This window comes from Notechis scutatus, chromosome 2 (assembly GCF_049901735.1).
Source record: "Notechis scutatus isolate UNSWTSFEM ecotype Mainland chromosome 2, rNotScu1.2, whole genome shotgun sequence".
NCBI classification, from domain to species: domain Eukaryota; kingdom Metazoa; phylum Chordata; class Lepidosauria; order Squamata; family Elapidae; genus Notechis; species Notechis scutatus.
The window spans coordinates 129,796,868-129,803,950 of NC_142010.1; positions in this window are offsets into that span (position 1 = coordinate 129,796,868).

Below are 7,083 nucleotides of genomic sequence, written 5' to 3' on the forward strand. Positions count from 1 at the left end.
CTGTATCTTGGTATTCTACTTATATTTTATAATCTTTCAAAATGAATACATGAAATAAAAATAAATAAAATAAATGGAGATACAAAAATGAAACATATAGAAGCACAAAATATGATGTCAAATAAATCTCAGTCATCACCATTACTGGAAGACACGAAGGAACAAATTTAGGGAGAGACTGTCAAGGAGAAAATCTATTTATTTGGTTGCTGACTTGATGGTCCATAATAAATCATCATCAACATCATCATCATTGCTTGCCCTTGGCAATAAAAGAGACCTTGAGGAAAGAGCATGACATCTTAAATATATGATCTATATGGACAGAACAAATTTCTGTGAAAGCATATAAAAAGAATGTCAGGGTTCCAATCGATGCCCTGATTAAATCATGAGACTCAGACCAAGCTTCAAAAGAAATCCAGTTATTTATTAGGAGCTTCATGTCGGCATGGACCAAGTGGATCCAACTCTGACCTCACTTAATTCACGCTTGGGCTCTGACCCTGTTTCCCCTTTCCCCCAAGATGTGTCATCAGTCACATTCCCCAACAAAGCAATTTTGTAGGTTGTAGAAGTCACTCCCTCCAGCCACTGTGTGTTTCTGCGGAGATGACCTTGTGTCGAGCCCAGTTTGGACTCACCATTACATGAGGGAGGCAACATATCATGGACAAATGGAGAAACGGAGACATGGTTAAGCTGACAGAGTTGGAATGTGGATGCCAGCTGATCGCAGCGGGAAAATGTGTCACTGAGACTCACAGCTGATAAGAAATGTGGTAGCTTGCCAAAAGCAGCATGAAGAGGCTTGGAGCTATTCAGAATTTGTGGCCATAGGAAGAAGGCTAGCAACTCAGAGGCAATAGACGGAAGGGAAGGACAGACAGGGAGTGGGCCGTTAGAGGAGGAGCTACCAGATGTCTGGCTAGTTAGCTGGCCGAGGTATGAAGTTAGTGCTGGAAGGCAGAGCTCCCAATGCTAACTTTACATGGGATTACTCAACTCACCATGGTTTGTATTTCTCCGTGCTGTAAAGGGACTGATATAAATCCTGCAGATTCTTTGTGGAGAGCTGATTTGTGCTGTCTTGCTTTAACTTCGTTGGAGAGAGGGTCCAGGCTGAGACCCTGTCATTGCCGGCTGGAATGTGCTTTGTTTTGACTGAAATACAAGTTCCTTGATGCAGCTGTGAAATTCAATTCCCCATCCCCCTTGCCTGTGACAACTCAAGAGCAGGCCAGGGATGCTTCACAAGTTGACAAAGAATAGATGAACAACAAAAGGAGACCACAATTGATAGAAAGAACTTTACCTTGAGGCAGGCAAACAACAGTGTGGCTTCTCCTTTTTCTCTAGAAGTCATTATCATGCTCGGCATGAGAAAGTAACATCGAACTTACATTTATTCAAAGTCATCTTTCAAATGAAGCAACAGGGCTGTACACATCTGAAAATAATACCGAAAAAAACTTGTTTTGGATCTGATATGAGCACAGAATTTCTGTGCTATCACTTAAAACAGTCATGTCTTTCTTTTCAAATTTGAAAAATGGTGCAGTTGCATTAAGAGATGCATTAAATATATGCTGCTCTGATGATTTGATTCATTAATGCAGCCACATCTTTTGCCAGGCTTGTGGAGATTCTGAAAAAGGTGTAGATGCTTCCATGAACATCAGAGATGTGTCACACCTATATCAGGTCCAAAGCACTTCTTCAGTATCATTTACAAAGTAGGCTGGGTCCTCAGAGGTGGTATTCAGCAGGTTCTGACCAGTTCTGGAGAGCCGGTAGCAGAAATTTTGAGTAGTTCAGAGAACTAGCAAACACTACCTCTAACTGGAGATTTTACAGTATCCTTACCCTGCCACGCCCACCAACCCACACCCACAGAACCGGTAGTAAAAAAATTTGAATCCCACTACTGTGGGTCCTATAACACTATTTTCTATCTATCATAAAACAGAATAATAGAGCTGGAAGAGATATTGGAAATCTTCTCGTCCAATCCCCTGCTCAAGCAAGGAGACCCTATACGATTTCAGACAAATGGTTGTCCAGCCTCTTTTTGAAAGCCTCCAGTGATGGAGCACCCACAACTCCTGAAGGCAAGCCATTTCATTGGCTAATTGTTCTCACTGTTAGGAAATTTATCTTTGGTTCTAGGTTGCTTCTCTCCTTGATTAGTTTCCACCCATTCTTTCTTGAATTGCCTTCTGGTGCTTTGGAAACTAGGTTGACTCCTCTTCTTTGTGGCATTTGAATATTGACATCATGTCACCCCAGTCCTTCTTTTCTTTAGATTAGACATATTCAGTCCTGTAACTATTCTTTGTATGTTTTAGCCTCCAGCCCCCTGATTATTGTTGTTGCTCTTCTTTGTACTCTTTTCAGAGTCTCAACATATTTTTATATTGTGATAATGAGAACTGGATGCAATATTCCAAGTATGTTCTTACTATGGTTTTATGTCTAGGGTGTGTCAATTTTTTCAACTTTCAATTTCCAAACATTAAGGGTGCTCAAAGGGTGCGACATGCCTTGGGGATTGTAATCATATTTTGGTTACTTTAATATCAGAGATGATGTTCAGCAGGTTCTGACCAGTTCTGGAGAACCAGTAGCGGAAATTTTGAGTAGTTCGGAAAACTGGCAAATACCACCTCTGACTGGAGATTTTACTGTATCCTTCCCCTGCCACGCCCACCAAGCCACGCCCACAGAACCAGTAGTAAAAACATTTGAATCCCACCACTGTTTAATATAATTTAGATGGGTTTGGTAAGTAACTACATAAGTATTATAACCTTTTAACATTTTGTTTGTTTCATTTGAATGTTGTGCCTTTTTGTTCAATAATCCTTGCCAAAAAATCTCCCAGAGCAACCGTGAGCTCCATTTTGTTCAGGGAATAAAATCACTTAAATAAAATTGTGTACTTCTTCCTCAGCTCCCTAACATTCATGTTGAAAATACTTCCCTGTTTAATAAAATAATTCAAAATGTACTGCTAGTTCCTGAACTGTGGATCATTTCCTCGGTTTTGAGAGTGGGTGGGGTGGAACTAATAATCTCAGACAAAAACCGGCCAAATAATCTTTCAAACTCTCACTGGACCTCTGCAATTGCAATAAGAATCTCCTTTTGGTCAATGAATATGCTTTGTCCTTGATCTTCCCAAGCTTTTGTGAGCAGATTTCTAAGAATCATTGTTGTACAGGTGTTTTTCCAAGGGCTACATGTTTAAGCAGTCTAAGGAGCTCAGGCTGCTTCTCAATTTTATCTTTAACTGATGGGGGGGAAGAATGTAGTAGAAACATGGTAAATATTGTATCAACAACATTCCTTTCTTGGTGGTTCTTGATATCAGTTTATCACAAAAGTTCAATTCCAATGTTAATTTTCTGAATTTAGAAATTTCTATATGAGCTACAATATCTCCACCTGAATTGGAATCCATCTTTTAAATCACATTTAATCATTGCTGTAACCCAGGTTACTCAAAGTGGTCAATAGCATTCTTTAAATGTTGGTGGGACTATCCAAGGGTTTATTATTATGATGATTGGTTGTAGTCACCCAGATACAGGAGTGGGATGCTACCAGTTCGGCCCGGTTCTATAGAACCAGTAGCTCTGAAGAACAGCAGTCACCAAACCAGTTCACTGTGACGACCTTTTGATCATCTGTTTGGCCTACCCGCCTGCGTGGGCTCTTGGCTGTCCTTTATTTCCTGCTTTTTCAACCTCAGCTGCTTTGCACAGCACAGCTGAGATCGTAAAAGCAGGAAAGGAGAGGATTTTCAAATGCTGTGCTGTCAGCTGTCTGGGCGGCACAGCTGATATTTTTTTGCAAATGCTGTACATGCATGCACAGCGCAAAACACACTCTTACCAAACCGATAGTAACACCGGTTGAATCCCACCCCTGCCCAGATACCAGATTTGGCATTTTTATTCCTCTATTGAGTCCTTCCCAAGGACTTAGGATAGGCAAATGTTGCTTGATGGAGTTAAAAGGAATAGACATAGGATGTAAGCTGTTCCAGGTAATCTTTTGCAATTGACTGATGCTGATCTTATCAATGCCAATGGTGTTCAAATACGGTAGAATTCCAGATGTTTTGGGATTGCACCCAAGGTACCTATTATTATGGCACTATCTTTGATTTCTTTTTGCCACAGTCAAAAGCCAATCCAATCATGTGGAAAGGAGATGAATGTCTTCATGTAATCAATCTAAGCTACATTCAACAATTCATTTTTTTCAAAAATATATTTTCAATTAAGAGATTATCTTTTGTTCTTCTGCTGTTAGAACAGCAGACTGTCAAACAAACAACTTGTTTTCAACTAGACACTTTTGGACTGCACCAGTTAGCAATTTGAAAGTTGTTGGTAAGCACAGTGACAGATTAAGGCTCACTGGTGCCCTAAACACTTGGTGCCTCCCCACTTTGTACATACAATATTTTTTACAAATCTTCATTGGGGTTTTTTTTTTTCCTTTCTCAATTTTGTGGTGTCCCCTTTTGGCCTGGTGCTCTAAGCATGTGCTTAGTCTGCTTAATGATTAATACACCACTGGCCTGTAATTGTTTAGTGCTGAGGGATTGTTATTATTATTCGTAGTACTACCGGTAGTTAAAGTAATATTTTTAAAATTATTTTCATATAATAACTGCTTGGGGAGTTGATTAAATATTTAAACTTCATAAAGGGATTGATGAGCTGAGGAGTCCGCAGACCCTGTTGTAACCAAACAAATACTGAGATTTTTTACAGATTCTTTGTGACCTGTTGACTTTTGAAATCTCCATTGGTAAGAAGCTTAGATAGCAGTATGGGGCCCATGAGTTTCACCCCCTGAGCCAAACAGAACTAGAGCTACTACAAAAACCCATATAAGCCATTTATTTAAAAAGAAACATAATGAATATCTTGGAGAGATTTAGCAAATAGTTTTTGCCTTCTTTAATTTAAGGATTTTACTAAAAATGAATGTTGGAGACTGTTGATGGTTACTTAAGTCTCTCTCTCTCTCTCTCTCTCTCTCTCTCTCACACACACACACACACACACACACACACACAATTCTTAGTAATTGGAGAGCAGTAAGAACTAAGGAGAGTGCCAGTACATGTGCGGGAAAACAGCTTGCTTACTCGTTGATTGTCCCTAAAACATACAATTCAAACAACTGAGCCTGCTTTCACATGGGATGCCAAGGAGGTTGGAGACATCTGGCTGGAGCTCACCCAAATGAAGTGTGAACAGTTCAATTGAGTGCGTTGATTCCTCCAAACACCCTTAATTTCTCCTGAAATGTTCCTGAGTTCTGTGGCCGACAATCAAGTGTTCTTTGGCAGGATGAATCAATATCAAAACTATTCTTGAATAGAATATTGAATTGAATAGAGCATTGAATATTGAATTGAATAGAGCATTGAAACAAGCAGACAATTGCAGTCATTCTTCATTGTAGCACTTCAGAACAAGCTAGATTATTTGGGAGGAGTGATAGTGCTAAGGGCAGCAGAAATTCGCAATCCTCCTGTCAACCATCTGAAGTATTCAAGGATCTCATTCAGTTTACAGAATGAGATCCCTGAATAATTACACTCTCTCTCGGGGGCGGGGTGGGGGGAACAGTGGGGAAACAGGACTCTTAAAAGGAAAAAGGGTTTTGTCAGATCTCATTGCAAATTTTTGCTCTTCATGCTCTCTCTCTCTCTCTCTCTCTCTCTCTCTCTCTCTCTCTCTCTGTGTGTGTGTGTGTGTGTATAAGCCTGGACAATGAGTGGAACATCTGGTAGAGGTTTAGGGTCAAACGTATAAATGAGGGAAGCTCAGCACATTTCACCGAAACCCTCAGCATCAGTGACGTCAATTGAATGGATTGGCCTTTTCTACGTGGCATTTAAGAGAGCTATTAACTGGAGCCAGTGGTGGGAGTGTTTATATGGAAAATCTGAAGCCAGGAAGTTTTTTTCCTGATTGTGATATTGAGGCTATCAAGTAGCTTGTGTTCTGAAGTGCCTTTTCTTCTGTGTAAAGTCAGCCACACCACGCAATCAGCACCTTTAGCACAGTCAGACTTATTCCAGAAAAAGGCCTTTACTCCTTGGCATGTTTAATATCCCAGAAGCCTCTGGAGCTAAACTAACTATCAGGAGACCAACTTTGTTTTTTATCTGTAAAAGGGCTGGGAGAAAGGAAAAGGTTTAGCTGGATTCAACCTGATCCAGAGGTCTCTCTCTCTCTCTCTCTGTCTCCTTAAATAGCAATAGCACTTATATGCCACTTTACAGTGCTTTGCAGCCCTCTCTAAGCAGTTTACAGAGCTGGCATATTGCCCCCAATGATATGGGTCCCCACTTTACCAACCTTGGAAAGAATGGAAGACTGAGTCAACTTTGAGCTGGTGAGAATTGAACTGCCGAACTGCTATAGGCAAGAGCTCTCCACACTATCTTGTGAACCACGGTTTCTTTCAATTGTTATAGGTTCAACTTTGCATCAGATTTGATGTTATCAAGCCAGGGTATTTGTCCACTAACCATTTTTAGCATCATTGCCTTCTCCAATGAATTTGCATGCATAACATGGCCAAAGTCGTTCCAAGCTTTTTGAAGTGTTCTGACACTGTTCCAATTATTCCACAAAAGGGTTGAGCTTGCAATACTTCCAAAGTGGCCGGGACATTTCTGATAAAATGGGAGCCACCCATTTTGAATTCAGTTGGAAATGTTTTGCATACTTCTACATATGCAACTCTAAAAAGACCATAGAAATACATATGTCTTAGGGATGTGGTGGCTCAGTGGCTAAGATGCTGAGCTTGTCGATCAGAAAAGTTGTTAGTTCGGTGGTTCGAATCCCTAGCATGGCATAACGGAGTGAGCTCCTGTTACTTGTCCCAGCTTTTGCCAACCTAGCAGTTCGAAAGCATGTAAAAAGGCAAGTAGAAAAATAGGGACCACTTCGGTGGGAAGGTAATAGTGGTCTGTGTGCCTTCGGCATTTAGTCATGCCGGCCACATGACGTCTTCAGACAGCGCTGGCTCTTTGGCTTTGTAATG